A 19,713-nucleotide genomic window follows, 5' to 3' on the forward strand; every position below is an offset into this window, starting at 1 on the left:
TGAAGGCACTACAAAGGATGGGGCCTCCAGAAGCTCTAGGCTGTTGCACTACCCCATTTGCCTGGCCTTAGGGATGGGACTGCTTTTATTCTTCCAGTTGTATTTCGGTTGTGTGTGTGTGTTTTACACAGGTGAGCTCATACTATATTCATTATTTATAAAATGATTTTTTTTTATTTAACAATATAGGTTGTCCCTTGAAATAAATTAATATTTTTTAGTTAACACTTTTTATAGTAAGTTAATCCATGTATGGACACTTTGGTCATTTCACAGTTTTTTACGATTATAAATAACGCTGCAACAAACATCGTTAGCTACATCTTTGTGTATATTCTTAGTTATTTCTTAAGGATAAATGTGGGAAGTGAAATTGCAGATTAAAATATATACACATTTGTCAGTTTAGATAACTCTTGTCAGATTGCCTGCCAACGTAATTACATCAATGCGCACTCCTGCTAGTAGTATCAAAGAGTATCTGAGTCCACTGGGTGTGTATATAAATCTTTGCCAAACTTCTTGTTTTAATCGTTATTTTAAAATTATTAATGAGGTTGATATTTTTACAAGTTTTGGTCATTAATAGTTCTTCTTTTGTTAGTTGCTTGTTTGTGATCTTTGCCCATTTTTTTTAATGGGTTATTCATCTTTTTCTTATTTATTTTTAGAGCTCTTCACATAGAATATTAACCCTTTGACTGCCGCATATGTTGCAAATATTTTTCCACTCTGCTGCTAGCTTTTAATTTTTAAATGTCTTTATTATCCTAAGTCACACAAGTAATATATTATCTTTGTAAACTTCTAATAGTACATAAGTATATGAATTTTCAAAAAACATTTATAATTCCCCCTCATACCCAGAAAACACAAGACTTTTAGTGTTCTCCCCAGAGATAATCATTTTTAACAATTTGTTGAATGCCCTCCTAAGCCTTTCCCCATGCACTTCTATTAACATTTGATTAATGTATAGAAGTTTTAAACTTTGCTTAGTTAAATTATTCAACTTTTGAAGCTTGATTGAGATGCTGTCCACATTATGGCTGGTGCTATATTAGAAACACCTTCCTAACCCCCAGGCATATAAATACTAACTTGTTTTTTCTTCCAATGTATTTATGGTTTAATTTTTTTTTTTTAACATTTAAATCTGTAATTAATCTGGAATTTAGGTAAAGTATGGTTTGAGGTAGGGAACAAGTTTATTGTTTTTTCAAAGAGATAGCCAAGATGAGTACTGAAAAAAAAGACATCCCAGAATAAAGGAAAAAAATAAATAAACAAATGCACAAAAATAAGAATTTGCAAAGTTAGTTCAAGAACTAGCTACCTGGTATGGCCATAGCGTAAGAGACTGATACGGGAAAAATAGAAGATAAGACTGGAAAGACGAGCTCAGATCAAGGAGGAATTTGAAATTGGAGTTTCAACCTGTAGGCCAGGAGACGGTCTGAAGGGTTTGGAGGGAGGAAGTAACCAATGCAGAGCCCTCCATTACCCTGGTAATGCTGGTGACAGAGTGAGGATAGGTGGGAGCAAGGTGCACAGAGGCAGGGAGACAAGCGAGAAGGCAGTGGCTCAAGCAAATGTAAAAAACAAAAAAACAGCCAGTTACCATTGAATTGATTCTGACTTACAGTGACCCCACGCCTGCAGAGTAGAGTGTGCTCCATAGCGTTTTCATAGCTATAACCTTCAGGAAGTAGGTTGCCAGGCCTTTCTTCCAAGTTACCTCTGGGTGGGTTTGAACAGCCAACCTTTTGGTTAGTAGCCCAGTGCTTAATCTTTTGTTTGTCTAAATTAAGACAGTGGCAATGGGGCTACAGAGGAGGTGATGACCATTAGATACCTGGAATAAAGAGTCAACAGGACTTGGAAAGCGATTGAATGTGGGGAGGAGGGAGGCTATAGATGCCATACTGCTCCAGCCTGGGTTGTGGTGAGAACAAAAGTTATTCAGCATCTAGGTGAAACTGTTATGCTCTTCATGACTCTTCACCACTTTTCTCAGATGGTAGGTTGAGGAAGTGTTCCTTTCTTCCTTTCTTTACAGGTGGAGAAACTCAGGTTCTTCAAGTCAATGAGAGACAGGAGAGCCAGGCCCCCTGTTGAGCACCATCTAGGTAGGGATGTGGGTGGCAGGACTCCAATGCACTGTCGCTTCTCTTTGAACAGGGTGAGCTCACCTCACCTGTGTGCACGGGGCAGGGGCAGAGAGATGTGGGGATGTGTGTGTGTGTGTGTGCGCGCGCACACACCTGTGCACTCCATGGGCGTGTGTAGGTGAGGAGGGCAGCACACACACCAGCTAGGTTTCTCTCTCTGGAGGTGGTGATGTGCACCAGGGCTCCCTGGGTGGTTTCCTCTTCCTAAATAAACAGTTATATGACACAACGTCTGAAAGCCCAGAAGATTTCCTGTCTCCGTTGGCCTAGTGCCCTGCCCACTGCAAACATGGAGCCATTAGCACTACCCCTGGCCCTCCACTTCCTTCTACCTCAGCCTCCAGTGCCAGGACTCACGGAACGCCATGAGCTCACTGCACCAGCCTGCTTGGCATCAGCCACATGAAGAGGCTGGACCTTATTCTGCCAAAGAAAACCCAGTGGCTGGGCCAGCGACTTGGGCTTCCTCCAGCAGGCTAGCTCAGCTCCGCTACCCGCTTTGAGGCTCCATCCTTCTTAGGGCTCAGCTACTTCCATCGTCCCTGATCTGAGGGACCCTGAATAGGGTCCACCGTTACCAAAGAGGAAGTTATGTTTCTCAGTGACTGTTACCTTCTCTCCAAGTTGCAAATAAACCAGCACCAGTAAAAAAAGTGCAGGGAGTGAAAGGAGACCCGGTGGTTTCTGACCTGCAGAAACCTATTCATCCTTTGAGGTCCAGTTGAGTTGTCATCTGCTCCATGACTTCTTATCTAAATTTCACCAAAAAGCACCAGCCAACTGCTTCTCTGTGCTCCCCTGGCAAATTGTATAGTTATTTTAGCCCTTGTTGTCTGGGAAGCAAATAGGTTCCATCTTTCTTGCCAGGTCTGATTGATGGGTAGTTGTTGCCTAGTTGCTGTCTCAAGAATGATGCTGAGGCCACATGGGGGCACAGAGGGAAGGATTGCCATCACCAGTAGGGAAGGCAGCTGCAATGGGTTGTGGCCAGGTACCAGGCAATGTACCTGCCAACCCACACTGTGCTGCACCCGCGTTATCTTGACTGTCTCCATGATCACTGGATGAGCAGTTGAGAGTCAAGACTCCATCTTGCCCGTCTTTGTATCTCCAGAGCCTCATACACTGCCTGTTATCCTTGTTGTTAGGTGTCCTCGAGTCTGTTCAGACTGATAGCAGCCTTATGTATAATGGAACGAAACATTGCCTGGTCCTGTGCCATCCTCACAGTTGTTGCAGTGCTTGAGCTCATTGTTGCAGCTACTGTGTCAGTCCATCTCATTGAAGGTCTTCCTCTTTTTCACTGACCCTTTACTTTACTAAGCATGATGTACTTCTCCCGGGACTGGTCCCTCCTGATAACATGTCCAAAGTAAACGAGACAAAGCCTTGCCATCCTTCTTCTAATGAGCATTCTGGTTGTACTTCTTCCAAGACAGATTTGTTTGTTCTCCTGGCAGTCCATGGTATATTCAGTATTCCTCGCCAACACCATAATTCAAATGCATCAATTCTTTTTCAGCCTTCCTCATTAATTGTCCAGCTTTCACATGCATATGAGATGATTGAAAATATCATGGCTTGGGTCAGGCACACCTTAGTCCTCAAAGGAATGCACAGAGTCACTGTACCAAAAAGAGTTGGTCGAAGTTCAACCACTTCAGGAGGTAGCATATGATCAAGAACCAATGGTACTGAAGGAAGAAGTCCAAGCTGCGCTGAAGGTATTGGCGAAAATACAGTGCCTGGCATTCAGAAATATTGTGCTGAATGAATGATTGCTTAAAAGATTCCATAATCCTTCCCATAGAGTTGGAAAGCAGATGCATCCACCCTGGCCATAGATGAGTGGGAGCTATGCAAGCTCAATGCTCCCTTCAGGCCCAGTGTAAGAGTTTGGCCCCAGGAATGCTGTGTCTCCCTGAGCCCAAGCTCACAGCGATACCTCACCTTCTCCGGGTACTTGTAGTCTGTCCTGAAGTAGTACTCCTGATGATATCTTGTCTGATAATGTCTTTTTATGGCTCTGTTCACGTGTCTCTAACTTGTCTCCAAATTAATAACTTGAGGTTAGGCATGGTACCTTCTACTTTAACGCACAGTGGGCCTAGCATGTTGACACCAGTAGGCAGTTAGTAAAATCAGTTGTGTCAAGTTAGCCCCAACTCATGGCAACCCCATGTGTGTTACAGTAGAACTGTGCTCCACAGGATTTTCAATGGCTGACTTTTCAGAGGTAGATCACCAGGCCTTTCTCCCAAGGCGTCTCTGGGTCTCCAACCTCCAATCTTTCTGCTAGTAGCTCAGCGCGTTAACCATTTGCACCACCCGGGGACTTCAGGCCATTAGTAATTCCTGGTTAAATGAATGAATGTGTCTTCTTCTGACCCTCTACTGTCATTACCCCTCTAATTATTATTTGTTTTTCTATTTTTTAAACACTGCTTGGTGGCAAGTGGATTGCCATATTACATAAACTTATCTACTTACCTTTTATCAGGCAGTGATAATCTTAATTGAATTTATAAATACTAATTGAGTGATAGACTTTTAAGTTAGAATGCACCATTTAATCTAAAACATGTATTTCGAAGGTGGGAAAACTGAGACCTAATCATTGGCAGAGTCGCTATCTCCTCTCTCCACTTAAACTTATTCATTCATTCATTCAACAAGAATTTTTTGTAGAATATTTAATAAAAATATAGATAATTTTTGGAAGAACACAGAGAAAACCATATTTCTTTTTTATATGGTAAATATATACCCATTTCAAGATTTGTTACATGTATAATTCAGTGGCAATAATTACATTCATCATGTTGTGAAGCCATCACCACTATGGGTTTCCAGACTTCTCCATGACCCTTAACAGAAGCTCAGTGCTCCCTAAGCAACGACTCCTTCTTTTCGCTTACCTCTCACCCTGGTGACACTAACAAACTTTGAACTTTATACCTTTGTCTTTTCTAGATGTTTCATAAAAGTGGGATCATACAGTGTTTGTCCTTTTGCGACTGACTAATTTCGCTCAGCATAATCTTTTGAAGGTTCATGCATGTGGTAGCGTGTATCAGAACTTCCTTTCTCTTTTTGGAAGAGTAGTACTCCGATGTATGTATGTGCCAAATTTATTTATCCATCTATCTATTGATGGACGTTTAGGCTGTTTCCATCTTTTGGTTATTGTGAACAGTGCTGCAGTGAACACTGGTATACATGTATCTGCTTGTGTTCTTCCTTTCAGTTTTTGCAGGTATACAAGTAGTAGTGGAATCGCAGGATTGTATGGTAGTTCTGGGAAACCCTGGTGGTGTCGTATTAAGTACTATGGCTACTAACCAAAAAGTCAGCAGTTCGAATCTGCCAGGTGTTCCTTGGAAACTCTATGGGGCAGTTCTACTCTGCCCTGTAGGATGACTATGAGTCGGAATCGACTCAACAGCAGCGAATTTGGTTCTTTGGTTTATGGTAGTTCTGTGTTCAGAGATTCCTCAAAAAGTTAAACATAGAACAAACCATACTTTTTCATGTTTCAATATCTAGTTTAAATTTAAGTGTAGCCTCTTAGGCAAAACTGGCCTTAAATGTAGGCAGAATTGGCAAAGCCAGCCATCCAGATTCCCTAGACTTCAAACCCTTCCCCAGCTCACACACAGCCCTTCACCAAGAATTTACCAACCATCTGATGTGTGCCTTAGCCACATATCACCAGTGATACAAAAGAAATAGAAGACACGGCCCCTGCCCTCCAAGTGCTTATCACTCTGCAATTATCTAGAGCTTTAAACATTTCCATGGGCTGTCCAAGGTACAACGGCATCTTATTTATGTGGCATGCCATGAAAGCTGATTTCCTAGAAACTTAAAGCTTACCCCATAAGCCACGTGAACTTAAAAAAAAAAAAGTATATATGCATGTATATATATACTTATTTATATACATATTTGTCACATATGTAGAAAGAATCTAGAGAAAACTGTAAAACATACTACATACACACTTTTTAAACAAAAAACACTCAATATAATTTAACCTCCTCTTCAGGATTCTGAGGCCTCTACCTGAGAATTCTTGGGCTCAGGGGCAAGCCCTAATGCACTCCAGGTTCTTTGAGATATGTGGGGCCCTAAACACACTGAGCAGGCCTAGAAATCCATGGCTTTTAGTTCTTCTATATTATTTGGAATTTCTGTCACTTCCTTTTGCTGGTCTTCCTTCCTCTTTTCAATGTTTCTATAAGGGCCACTCTGGGGCCATCCACGATACAACAATTGGTCTCCATTTGCCTGGAGCAGCAGAGGAAGAAGGAGGCCCAGAAATCAGAGAAAGAACTGGGCTGCAGGTCTAACTGTCTCCATGAGCTACTTCCTCCTTAGCCATGAGACCAGAAGAACTAGGTGGTACCCAGCTACCATTACTGAATGTTTTAATCATGGAATCAGTAGCTGAATCCTTATCAAAAGGGGGAAAATGTGGAACAGAATTTCAAATTTTACCAGAATCCAGACTTACTGGACCTATTAAGACTGAAGGAACCCCCAAATCTGTCTGAGAAAACCTTTAAACCATGAATGAAAATTATTACCTGAAGCCATCTTTAAACTAAACAACTCAACTCTTTAGCTAAATTAGTAAAGAATGTTTGCCATGAACATTGCATTTTTCAAAACAATTATTTATACGAGATCAAATTGTCAACAGTAACTCTAAAGCATAGATGAGAAGTTTAGAGGGTAATGAGTCTAAGTCAGTGGCTGTGACACAATATAGGTAGAAATAGGGAGAATGGTGACACAATGTGAAGGATGGAGCCAGAGCTATTGAATGGTACATGTAGAAATTGATGAATGGGTGTATGTTCTGCTCTGTATATTTTTACCAAAATTAAGCTTTAAAAAAGAGGACCACTCTGTGTAAACTCATGGCCATTGTTTTCCTGTGCCTTTCTCTGCCTCCTTTCCTTTAGCCCAAGTTATTTATTAGCTCCTCACTCAGGCCTCGCTTCAGGGGCATGTGAGTGGCACAGGCACATGACCCCACACTAAGAAGGGCCCCATGCGTGGAGCCCTTTAGTCTCTCTGGTTGCCAGAGTGGAATTCTTAATAATTTTATCTTTGAATCTGTGCTTCGTAAAAATACCTGATGGAACAGTGGAGCATGGGTGTGAGCAGAGGAGATATGGGCAATATACCTGTCTGCTGTTCCATCTTTGTCATACCTGTGTTTAGCCACAGATAATAAAAATATTAACATCTCCCAACTTGTGAAATCAAGCAGAAGAAAACAGATCTTGCAATGGCTTTTGTTCTTCCTTTCTTTTCTTTATTAGTCAGTCTAAGGAGAATGTTCAAGATCAAACTAATTATGTCAACCAACCAGGGCACCTGTGGCCCTGAAGATTTTTGGTGATACACTGAAGAGATTTGATTTTTTGGGCTCCTGTATTTCTAAATTCCAAAAAGACCACCCTACTTCAGGTACCTAACTTGCTTCCAACATGTTGATGTATTGATCATTGTAGCAGAAGATGGCGCCAACCCGCACACATGCCCTGGACACTCAATGTTCCAGTTATGTCCCTGAAGCTGTCACACAAGCACCTTGATTTTCCACCCAAGGGCTTTCTGTTCACTCAAGTGCCAGTGAGTGAATGCCTCCCAGAGTTGTCTTGGTGGATGTGTTGGAGGGTAAGTCTTCCTGCTTATGCCTCAGGAGAAGCTCTGGGGATCTAACCGAGTGCAGACAGAAGTAACCTGCCGGTAACACACTCACTATTCGCCTCACCCCACCCCTCCCGCTTGCTTCCCCACACCCCTATCAGTACTTACTGGGATCATCTCCTAATTAGGCTGCTGTTCTGAAATCCAGTCTCAGCACCTGCTTCTGACAAGACCCAAACTAAGGCAGTTATGCTGTCACCTTTCTTTTTCCTGGACTTGCTAGTAATGGATTTTTAAATATTTTTTATATTGTGGCTTCTAATACGCATAAAAATGCACAAAATATACGTATACAAAGGAGCCCTGGTGGTGTAACAGTTACACACTTGGCTGCTAACTAAAAGGTGGATGGTTCAAACCCACCGGCCACTCTAGGGGAGAAAAGACCTGGAGATCCGCTACTGTATATACTGCCTAGGAAACCCTATGGGGCAGTTCTACTCTGTCATATTGGGTCGCTATGAGTCGGAATGGACTCGACAGCAACAAATTTGGTTTGGTTTATTAGTTTCCTATGGCTGCTGTGGCAAAGTACTGTAAACTGTGTGGCAAAACAACAGAAATCTCTTCTGTCACAGTTCTGGAGGCAAACAGTCCAAATCAAGTTCTCAGGAGAGTTGATTTCTTCTTGGTCTGTAGCCCCAGGGCTTCCTTGGAGTTCATTGGCTTGTAGATGAACCTCATGTGGCCTGTTTTCCCGTGTGTGTCTCTGTGTCCATTTTGATCTTGTTATAACTCAGGAGTGTTTAGGTTTAGGATCTGCCCTATACTGGTGCAACCTCATTAACATAACAAAAGAAAACCCTATTTCTAAACAAGATCACAACCATAGTTAAAAGGGCCAGGAATTCATATTTTTGAGGAATACAATGCAATCCATAACAGAGGTGAAAAAGGGTCAGAAAAATTTGAGGACAGGTACCAGGTAAAGACATTACAAAAAAAGAAAATTACAGACCTATATCCCTCATGAACATAGATGCAAAAATCCTCAACAAAATTCTAGCCAATAGAATTCAACAACATATCAAAAAAATAATTCACCACGATCAAGTGGGATTTATACCAGGTATGCAAGGCTGGTTTAATATTAGAAAAACCATTAATGTAATCCACCACATAAATAAAACAAAAGACAAAACCCACATGATCTTATCAATTGATGCAGAAAAGGCAGTTGACAAAGTCCAACACGCATTTATGATACAAACTCTCACCAAAATAGGAATTGAAGGAAAATTCCTCAACATAATAAAGGGCATCTATACAAAGCCAACAGCCAACATCACTCTAAATGGAGAGAACCTGAAAGCATTTCCCTTGAGAACAGGAACCAGACAAGGATGCCCTTTATCACCGCTCTTATTCGACATCGTGCTAGAAGTCCTAGCCAGAGCAATTAGGCTAGACAAAGAAATAAAGGGCATCCGGATTGGCAAAGAGGAAGTAAAATTATCTCTATTTGCAGATGACATGATCTTATACACAGAAAACCCCAACGAATCCACCAGAAAACTACTGAAACTAATAGAAGAGTTTGGCAGAGTCTCAGGTTATAAGAAAAACATACAAAAATCACTTGGATTCCTCTACATCAACAAAAAGAACATCGAAGAGGAAATAACCAAATCAATACCATTCACAGTAGCCCCCAAGAAGATAAAATACTTAGGAATAAATCTTACCAAAGATGTAAAAGACCTATACAAAGAAAACTACAAAGCTCTACTACAAGAAATTAAAAAGGACATACTTAAGTGGAAAAACATACCTTGCTCATGGATAGGAAGACTTAACATAGTAAAAATGTCTATTCTACCAAAAGCCATCTATATATACAATGCACTTCCGATCCAAATTCCAATGTCATTTTTTAAGGTGATAGAGAAACAAACCACCAACTTCATATGGAAGGGAAAGAAGCCTCGGATAAGCAAAGCATTACTGAAAAAGAAGAAGAAAGTGGGAGGCCTCACTCTACCTGATTTCAGAAGCTATTATACAGCCACAGTAGTCAAAACAGCCTGGTATTGGTACAACAACAGGCACATAGACCAGTGTAACAGAATTGAGAACCCAGATATAAATCCATCCACATACGAGCAGCTGATATTTGACAAAGGCTCAGAGTCAGTTAATTGGGAAAAAGTCTTTTTAACAAATGGTGCTGGCATAACTGGATATCCATTTGCAAAAAAAATGAAACAGGACCCATACCTCACACCACGCACAAAAACTAACTCCAAGTGGATCAAAGACCTAAACATAAAGACTAAAACGATAAAGATCATGGAAGAAAAAATAGGGACAACCTTAGGAGCCCTAATACAAGGCATAAACAGAATACAAAATATTACCAAAAATGACGAAGAGAAACCAGATAACTGGGAGCTCCTAAAAATCAAACACCTATGCTCATCTAAAGACTTCACCAAAAGAGTAAAAAGACCACCTACAGACTGGGAAAGAATTTTCAGCTATGACATCTCAGACCAGCGCCTGATCTCTAAAATCTATATGATTCTGTCAAAACTTAACCACAGAAAGACAAACAACCCAATCAAGAAGTGGGCAAAGGATATGAACACACACTTCACTAAAGAAGATATTCAGGCAGCTAACAGATACATGAGAAAATGCTCTCGATCATTAGCCATTAGAGAAATGCAAATTAAAACCACGATGAGATTCCATCTCACTCCAACAAGGCTGGCATTAATCCAAAAAACACAAAATAATAAATGTTGGAGAGGCTGTGGAGAGATTGGAACTCTTATACACTGCTGGTGGGAATGTAAAATGGTACAACCACTTTGGAAATCTATCTGGCGATATCTTAAACAGTTAGAAATAGAACTACCATACAACCCAGAAATCCCACTCCTCGGAATATACCCTAGAGAAACAAGAACCTTCACACAAACAGATATATGCACACCCATGTTTATTGCAGCTCTGTTTACAATAGCAAAAAGCTGGAAGCAACCAAGGTGTCCATCGACGAATGAATGGTTAAATAAATTGTGGTATATTCACACAATGGAATACTACGCATCGATAAAGAAATGACGAATCTATGAAACATTTCATAACATGGAGGAACCTGGAAGGCATTATGCTGAGCGAAATTAGAGGCAAAAGGACAGATATTGTATAAGACCACTATTATAAGATCTTGAGAAATAGTATAAACTGAGAAGAACACACACTTTTGTGGTTACGAGGCGGGGAGGGAGGGAGGGAGGGAGAGGGTTTTTTACTGATTAATTAGTAGATAAGAACTGCTTTAGGTGAAGGGAAGGACAATACTCAATACATGGAAGGTCAGCTCAACTGGACTGGACCAAAGCAAAGAAGTTTCCGGGATAAACCGAATGCTTCAAAGGTCAGCGGAGCAAGGGCGGGGGTTTGGGGACCATGGTTTAAGGGGACTTCTAAGTCAATTGGCAAAATAATTCTATTATGAAAACATTCTGCATCCCACTTTGAAATGTGGCGTCTAGGGTCTTAAATGCTAACAAGCGGCCATCTAAGATGCATCAATTGGTCTCAACCCACCTGGAGCAAAGGAGAATGAAGAACACCAAGGTCACACGACAACTAAGAGCCCAAGAGACAGAAAGGGCCACATGAACCAGAGACCTACCTCATCCTGAGACCAGAAGAACTAGTTGGTGCCCGGCCACAATCGACGACTGCCCTGACAGGGAGCACAACAGAGAACCCCTGAGGGAGCAGGAGATCAGTAGGATGCAGACCCCAAATTCTCATAAAAAGACCATACTTAATGGTCTGACTGAGACTAGAGGAATCCCGGCGGCCATGGTCCCCAAACCTTCTGTTGGCCCAGGACAGGAACCATTCCCGAAGACAACTCATCAGACATGAAAGGGACTGGACAGTGGGTAGGTGAGAGATGCTGATGAAGAGTGAGCTAATTATATCAAGTGGTCACTTGAGACTGTGTTGGCATCTCCTGTCTGGAGGGGGGATGGGAGGATAGAGAGAGTTGGAAGCTGGCAAAATTGTCACGAAAGGAGAGACTGGAAGGGCTGACTCATTAGGGGGAGAGCAAGTGGGAGTATGGAGTAAGGTGTATATAAACTTATATGTGACAGTCTGACTTGATTTTTAAATGTTCACTTGAAGCTCAATAAAAGTTAATAAAAAAAAAAAATTTGAGGACAGGGCTCATCTCTGGTTTATCTTTTCACCCAGCCCCCTGCTCTGGAATCCTCTTCCAGCGTCTGACTAGTAGCTTGTGCGCGTGCGCGTGCGCGCGCGCGCGCGCGCACACACACACACACACACACACACACACACACACACACACACACACACACCAGTTGCCGTCAAGCTGATTCCAACTCATAGCGACCCTTTAGGACAGAGTAGAGCTGCCCCATAGGGTTTCCAAGGAGTGGCTGGTGGATTCAAACTGCCAACCTTTTGGTTAGCAGCTGAGGTATTAACCACTGTACCACCAGGGCTCCCGCACACACTCAGTGCTCCATAAGTGCTTGCTGAGAGGGCTTAAGGTTGGGGAGGGAGAAGGAAGGGCCGCTATAACCCTTGCAGGTTTCCATCCCTGGGGGCCCTGACATCTCTCAGCAATGCACGGGCCAAAAGGAGCTTGCCAAACACGTCACCCGTGAAATCACAGGCTCGCAGGAGAGCGGCACGGGGTGGGGTCAGTGGGAATTTACTAATGTCATAAATTGCATCGTGCCATCATGCACACTCCCATGGGTGGGTGTAAGGAAGAGGAGGGAAGGGAAGGGAAAGTAGACAATTTCATGTCTGAAATTGTAGGTCCTGCCAGATTTTTTTTTTTTTTTGCCAGATGGCTCACAGGCCCGGGGCTGGCCCTGGGCAAAACTGCGCAGTAGGAAAGTATGTTTTCACTGCTGTCACTCCCTCCATTTCATCATCTTCTTTCACCCACCCCAGCCCTACACTTGCATCCTTCCCTGGTATTCTGTCCTCTGACATGTTCCACTTTTCTCTCTGGGAACCTGCGTGCCTGCCTCAAATGGAAGCCATGATCTGCGTCTTTCCTTTCTTCCCTGCCCCATGGCCTCAGCCCATCTCTCACCAAAATTCCCTGGCCCCACAGTCCAACTGTCCAACAGTTAGATCCTACTGATCTAGCTGTCATCGTTATCACATTAAGCACTAATCAGCTCCTTCCAGATAACATATTTTGAACTCCAGCTTGTATTATCCTTACCCGGGAAGGCCCAGGTTTGCCTTCCAATGAGAGGGCAAGTTCCTTGAAGTTGGGGACCCTGCCTGATCCTCTTTGCTGCACACACAGACCCCAGTAATATCCAGACTGTGGAACATGCCCAGTGAACACTTAGTAACGTGTTTGACTTTTCAACAGTTACTTGCACATTGTGTATGGGCAGCTATGGAGTCAAAGTCTCCAGAAAAGTTGTGCGGGGTCAGGAGGACGTAAAGACCCTGAGCATGGAACAAATGAGCTCATCAAAGGACGTGGCTGGACCCTTACTCCCTGAGGCAGTATCACAGGACTCTGGTGTTCCATGAAAAAAATGTCTGGTTAAGCTTTGGTGAAGGGTATATGGGAACTCTCTGTATTATTTTGCATTTTTCCATTAGTCTAAAATTATTTGGAAATAAAAAAGGAAGAAGTGAAGGGGGATGAAGCAATGACAAGGCCTAGATACTTTGATACTTTCACATGCATTTTGTCACAACTTTAAACTCTTTCAGACTGTGGAAAAAAGTAAGAAAACCAACTAACTCATCATATGAGGATAATATGGCCTTCATTACAAAAGCAAGCAAGGACAGTATAAGTAATGACAAGCAGGGATCAGGCTCACTTATGAACTTGGACCCAATAGTTATAGATTAATTAGCAATTTGAATGTACTAGTGTATAAAGAAAAATATAGCATAACCACAATGCAAGGATAGTTTAACATCAAAAAATCTTTTAATGTATTATAACATATTAACTATTATAGGCAAAAATTGATATATTCATATCAATACAGAAAAGCATTAAATAAACATTATACTTCAGCACTCATTCATAATAAAGAAAGTCTTAGAAAACTACAAATTGTAGAGGACTTTGTTAACAGGACAAATAGAATCTAATTATTAGAGCAAATAAGATAGTTCAGCAAACTTCTTGGTTACAAGACCAACATATAAAAATTAACACATGTCTATAAATCAGTAACAGATGATCAGAAAAGATAGGAGAGAGAAAGATCCCACATACGAGCAACAAAATTTAACAGAACATAGGGCTGACTACATTTTACAAAAAAAAAAAAAGGTGCAAGTTCTTCACAGAAAAAATTACAAATTGCACCTGTTATCTATAGCTCTGGGACAAACCACCCTAAAATTTAATAGCCTAAAACAACAACCATTTTATTTGCTCATGAGTCTTTGGGCCAGCAATCTGGTCTGGGCTGAGCGGGGGCAACTCTTTTGCTGGGGTCACACCTAGTTCTCACCTGGAGTCACCCATGCAGCTGCAGTCATCTGCTGTCTCAACAAGCTGAATGATCTAAGAAGGCCTAACAGCAGTGGAAAAACTTCAAGAAGGTAAAAACAGAAGCTGCAAGACCTCTTGAGTGAGGCCTAGGCATTGAAGACATACAAAATTATTTCTACTGCATTTTATTAGAGCAAGTCTTAAGGCCAGCCCAGATTCAAGGGATGAAGAATTCAAATCCACTTCTCGATGGAGGTAAAACCTCGGCTGCTAACCAAAAGTTTGGCAGTTGGAATCCACCATCAGCTCCTTGGAAACTCTATGGGGCAGTTCTACTCTGTCCTATAGGGTCAACGTGAGTTGGAATCGACTCAACGGCAACAGATTTGGTTTTAGTTTTTCTTAATGGAAGCATGGCAGAGTCATATTGCAAAGGCTCATGCATCATGGGATGGAACTGGTACTGTGACCACCTTTGCAAATAATCTGCCACATAATCCTATTAAACATAAAGATGGGTGGAATAAATGGAAAGGTATACCTTATTCACAGATGGGAAGATTTAAAATTGTAAAAAATGTAAACTCTCCCCCAATGTAATCGATAAATTTTTAATGCCATGAAATTTCCAGGTTTTTTTTTTTTTTCTGCATGTGTGGAACTTGATGACCTGATCTACAAATGTGTAGGAAAGAATAAAAGAGTAAAAATAGGGAGTTAAAGGCAAAGAATGCAAATTGAACAAATGCTCCCACTTTCATTCCCTAAATTTCACTAAAATAACAGTAAAGTCATTTTTTTTTAATTCATAAACAAATAAGACCATGACAACAAGAGAAAATGTAAGAGCAACAAAATTTGGGGAGCTAAAAAATAGATGAGAGAGGGTAACTATCTTACCAACTGAGCGGATATGAGAAAACAAAGTCCTAAGCCTAAAGTGAAGAAACCCAAAAAGCAAGGTGGTTAAAATGACAGTAGTTCTTAAAGGGCCCAGGAAAGGGCGGAATCAGCTATCTGGAAATGCATGTGAAGATTGGGGCTAAAATAATTACTGGTTGAAATTGTCCAAGATGGAATTAGAGTTCCAGATCCCCTCCCTAGCTCTGCACAGCCAGATGACTGCCTATTAGGAAGAAGACTGAAAGTTAATTCCCTGGAGAGGATTGAACAGGAGCTTTCTGAATTGGGAGTCACCCAAAAGAGTTGAGGGTGGGGAGTCTCCTACTGAAAACCAGAGCATTAGCTGAATATTTGTATATAGGTTGCTGAGACTCATGGCCCTCATCTGTGCTTCTGCTCCAGAAACCCTGGGGGCCAGGCATTCACCTTCTAGGCAGAAGACAATTTGATCAGCCCAGGAGAAAAGACCTAAAGATAATGATATCGAAAATCCTTCAAGAGATGACCTAACCAAGTCATCTAAGGACAATCCTCATTTATATACACTGAGCTTCCAATCAGCTTTTTAATCCCTCCTTGAGGATACAAATGAAAGATCTCCAGACATGTGAGGAAGGCTACCAACATGAAAGATGGAGTCCCAGTTGAAGAAATGGAAAAAAGCAACTTAGAAGAACAAAGTTGATTCAGGGAGAAGAAAACTCTAAAATGCTACAATTAGTATCCTTGGAGATATAAGAAAAGATATTGCAACCAGAACAAGGTGAGGATATTATGAAAAGGATCATTCAGAGAATAAAAACCAGTGCTCTTGGGAATTAAAAATTTAGTAGAAGTGAAAAATTCAATAGTAGAGTTAGAAGGCAAAGTTGAGGAAAGAGGGCAAAAAAAGGTGGGGGGGATGGAAAATGGAAAAGATAAGAATATTAGAAGACCAGTCCAGGGGTTGCAATATATAAATAATAGGAGTTCCAGTAAAAGACAACAGAAAAGGGAGAGGAAAGCAAGAAAGAGAGAGAGGAAAGAAGAAAAGAAAAGAAAAGAAAAAAAAAAACCCTCATAGAATTGAAGGACTGGAGTTTGCAGATTTAAAGGACCCAGCACAGTGGATGAAATATCATTATGGAATTTCAGGACACTGGCTACAAAGAAAAACTCCTACAAGCTTACAAAGATCAGAAAAGCTTTAGACTTTTCAATAGCGTGACATGGTGAGTGTCTTCAAAATTTAGAAGGAAAAGTTCTTCCAATCTAGAATTCCATAACCATCCAAGTTACCAATCAAATGAGAAGGAGGAATAAAGATATTTTCAGAAGTAGGAGGTATCAAAATATCTATCTCCAATGCACGTATCTGGAGGAACCAGTCCCTGGAGTAGGAGGTCACACTTGGTAAAGTAGAGGATTGGCAAAGAAGAGGAAGACTCTCAATGAGATAGACTGACACAGTGGCTGCAATAATGGGCTCAAACATAGCATCAACTGTGAGAATGGTGCAGGAATGGGCAGTGTTTCGTTCTGTTGTACCTAGTGCCACTATGAATCAGAATGGACTCAACAGCACCTAACAACAACAATATGCACTCCTTCCCAGGAAGCTACTAAAGCCAGAACCAGGGGATAAACCAATAATAAGAAAGACTTGGGATGCAGGAAACAGGAGATCCAACATGGGAGAAAGATTTGATGATGCAAGAAGAGCCCAGGGTGACAGTAGTGTGTGCACCAAACTTACAGCCTTCTGGTCCACATTAGGGCAAGTCAGGAATCTCCAGGAGAGACTTCTCAGGATGGTGAAGTTGATGATTGCGAAGGAAAGAATTAGACAATGGACAAAGAATGTCTTTGTCATCTAGTGCTGCCACAACAAATAGCACAAGTGGATGGCTTCAACAAAAAGAAATTTATTTTCTCATAGTCTAGTAGGCTACAAGTCCAAATTCGGGGCATCAGCTTCAGGGGAAGGGTTTCTCTTCTCTGTCAGCTCTGGAGGAAGGTCCTTGTCATCAATATTCCCCTGGACCAGGAGCTTCTCTGTGCAGGAACCCCAGCTCAGCTCCAAAGGATGTGCTTTGCTCCCAGTACTGCTTTCTTGGTGGTGTGAGGTCCCCTTGTCTCTCTGCGCATTTCTCTTTTTTATATCTCAAAAGAGATTGGCTTAAACACTATCTAATCTTGTAGATCTCATCAATGTAACTGCCACTAATCCACCTCATTAACATCATAGTGATAGGATTTACAACACATAGGGAAATCACATCAGCTGACAAAATGGTAGACAATCATACAATACTGGGAATCATGACTTAGCCAAGTTGACAGATATTTTGGGAGGACACAATTTAATCCATGACAAAGAGTTTGGGATCGGTTTAGATATGTGGAAATAGAAAACCAGGCAAACATTTTGATCAAAGATTCAATAGAAGAGTCCTGATCAAAAGAGAGAAAATGTAGAACAGAATTTCAAATTCCCATGGAATCTAGACTTTCTGGAACCATGGAGGCTAAATGAACCCCAAAAACTATTGCCCTGAGATGATCTTTAAACTTTAAACCAAAAATATCCCCGAAGTCTTCTTAAAACCAAACAACAGTTTAACTTAACTAGTACAGAATGTTTGCCTTGAGCATTGTGCTCTTTTAAGAACTATCTATATGGAATCAAATTGACAACAGCAACTTGAAAGATTAGATCGGAAACTTAGGGGGCAGTGAGTTTATGTTAATGGGGGAGGAACACCTCAGAAAGGGAGGGTGAGAATGGTTGCACAACTTGAAGAGTGTAGTCAGAGGGAGGGGTGGGGAGGGAAAAATGCTAAACAATGGGTAAGTGGTAACTTTGGTGAGGGTAAGACAAATACATAGTACTGGGGAAGTCAGCACAACCTGACAAAGGCAAAGTCGTAGAAGCTTCATAGACACATTCAAAGTCCCTGAGGAACCAAATTACTGGGCTGAGGGCTGGGGACCATGGTCTCAGGGGACATCTAGCTCAACTGGCATAACATAGTTTCTAAAGAAAATGTTCTACATTCTACTTCGGTGAGTAGTGTCTGGGATCTTAAGCTTCTGGGGTCATCTAAGATACTCCACTGGCCCCACCCTGTCTGGAGCAAGGGAGAGTGAAGAAAACCAAAGACACAAGGGAAAGATTAGTCTAAAGGACAAATGAACCGCAACTACCACAGCCTCCACCAGACTGAGTCCAGCATAACTAGATGGTGCCTGGTTACCACTACTGACTACTGTGACAGGGATCATAATAAAGGGTCCCAGACAGAGCTGGAGAAAAGTGTAGAACAAAATTCAAACTCACAAAAAAAAAAGACCAGACTTGCTGGTCTGATACAGACTGGAGAAACCCCTAGAATATGGCCCCTGGACTCCCTTTTTAACTCAGTAGTGAAGTCACTCCTGAGGTTCATCCTTGAGCCAAAGATTATACAGGCCCATAAAATAAAATGAGACTAAATGGGCACACCAGCCCAGGGGCAGTGATGAGTACGCAGAAGGGGACAGAAAAGCTGGACAAATGGAAAAGGGGAAACCAGGGTCAAGAAGGGGAGAGTGTTGACATGTTGCAGGGTTGGCAACCAATGTCACAAAACAATATATGTATTAATTGTTTAATGAGAAGCTAATTTTGTTCTGTAAACCTGTATCCAAAGTGCAAAATAAAAAAAAGCAGTAAACAAAAGAATGTAATCAGTGTCACTGAATTGTATATGTAGAGGTTATTGAATTGGTGTATGTTCTGCTGTGTATATTCTCAACGACAACAACAAATATAGTTTTGTTTTTTTAAAAAGAAAACCAGGCAAACAAATAAGCATGACAATTATCCCCAGGGTAAACAAAAAGTTGTATGGAAAAAGAAAAGTAATTGTGATGTACTATGACAGAACACAGGGTTTCTACATAGTCATATTGTTAACCCTCAGTATTGATCTAACCAAATTATGATATAACCACTTTGGGAGAATAGGAAAAGGGAAGTGTGAACATGAATGGAAGGGGCAGAGAAATCTTCAATAGATTAATGTTTAAACTTAGAGATTAAAATGGAAAACTAAGAAGTAGGAATACAAGTTCAGACATATTATTTCAAAACAAGGCGATAAATACCAAAATAATCAGAGTTGAGAAATGGTTGCCCCTGAGAGGGAGATGTAGAGAGAAGAGGTGTTGCTGTTGTTAGGTGCCTTCAAGTTGGTTACAATGCCTGGTCCTGCACCATCCTCACAATCTTTGCTATGTTTGAGCCCATTGTTGCAACCACCGTGTCAGTCCATCTCATTGAGGGTCTTCCTCTTTTTTGCTGACCCTCTACTTTACCAAGCATGTTGTCATTCTCCACGAACTGGTCCCTCCCGATAAGATGTCCAAAGTATGTGAGACAAAGTCTTGCCATCCTAGCTTTTAAGGAGCATT

Source organism: Elephas maximus, chromosome 11 (assembly GCF_024166365.1).
Source record: "Elephas maximus indicus isolate mEleMax1 chromosome 11, mEleMax1 primary haplotype, whole genome shotgun sequence".
Taxonomy (NCBI): domain Eukaryota; kingdom Metazoa; phylum Chordata; class Mammalia; order Proboscidea; family Elephantidae; genus Elephas; species Elephas maximus.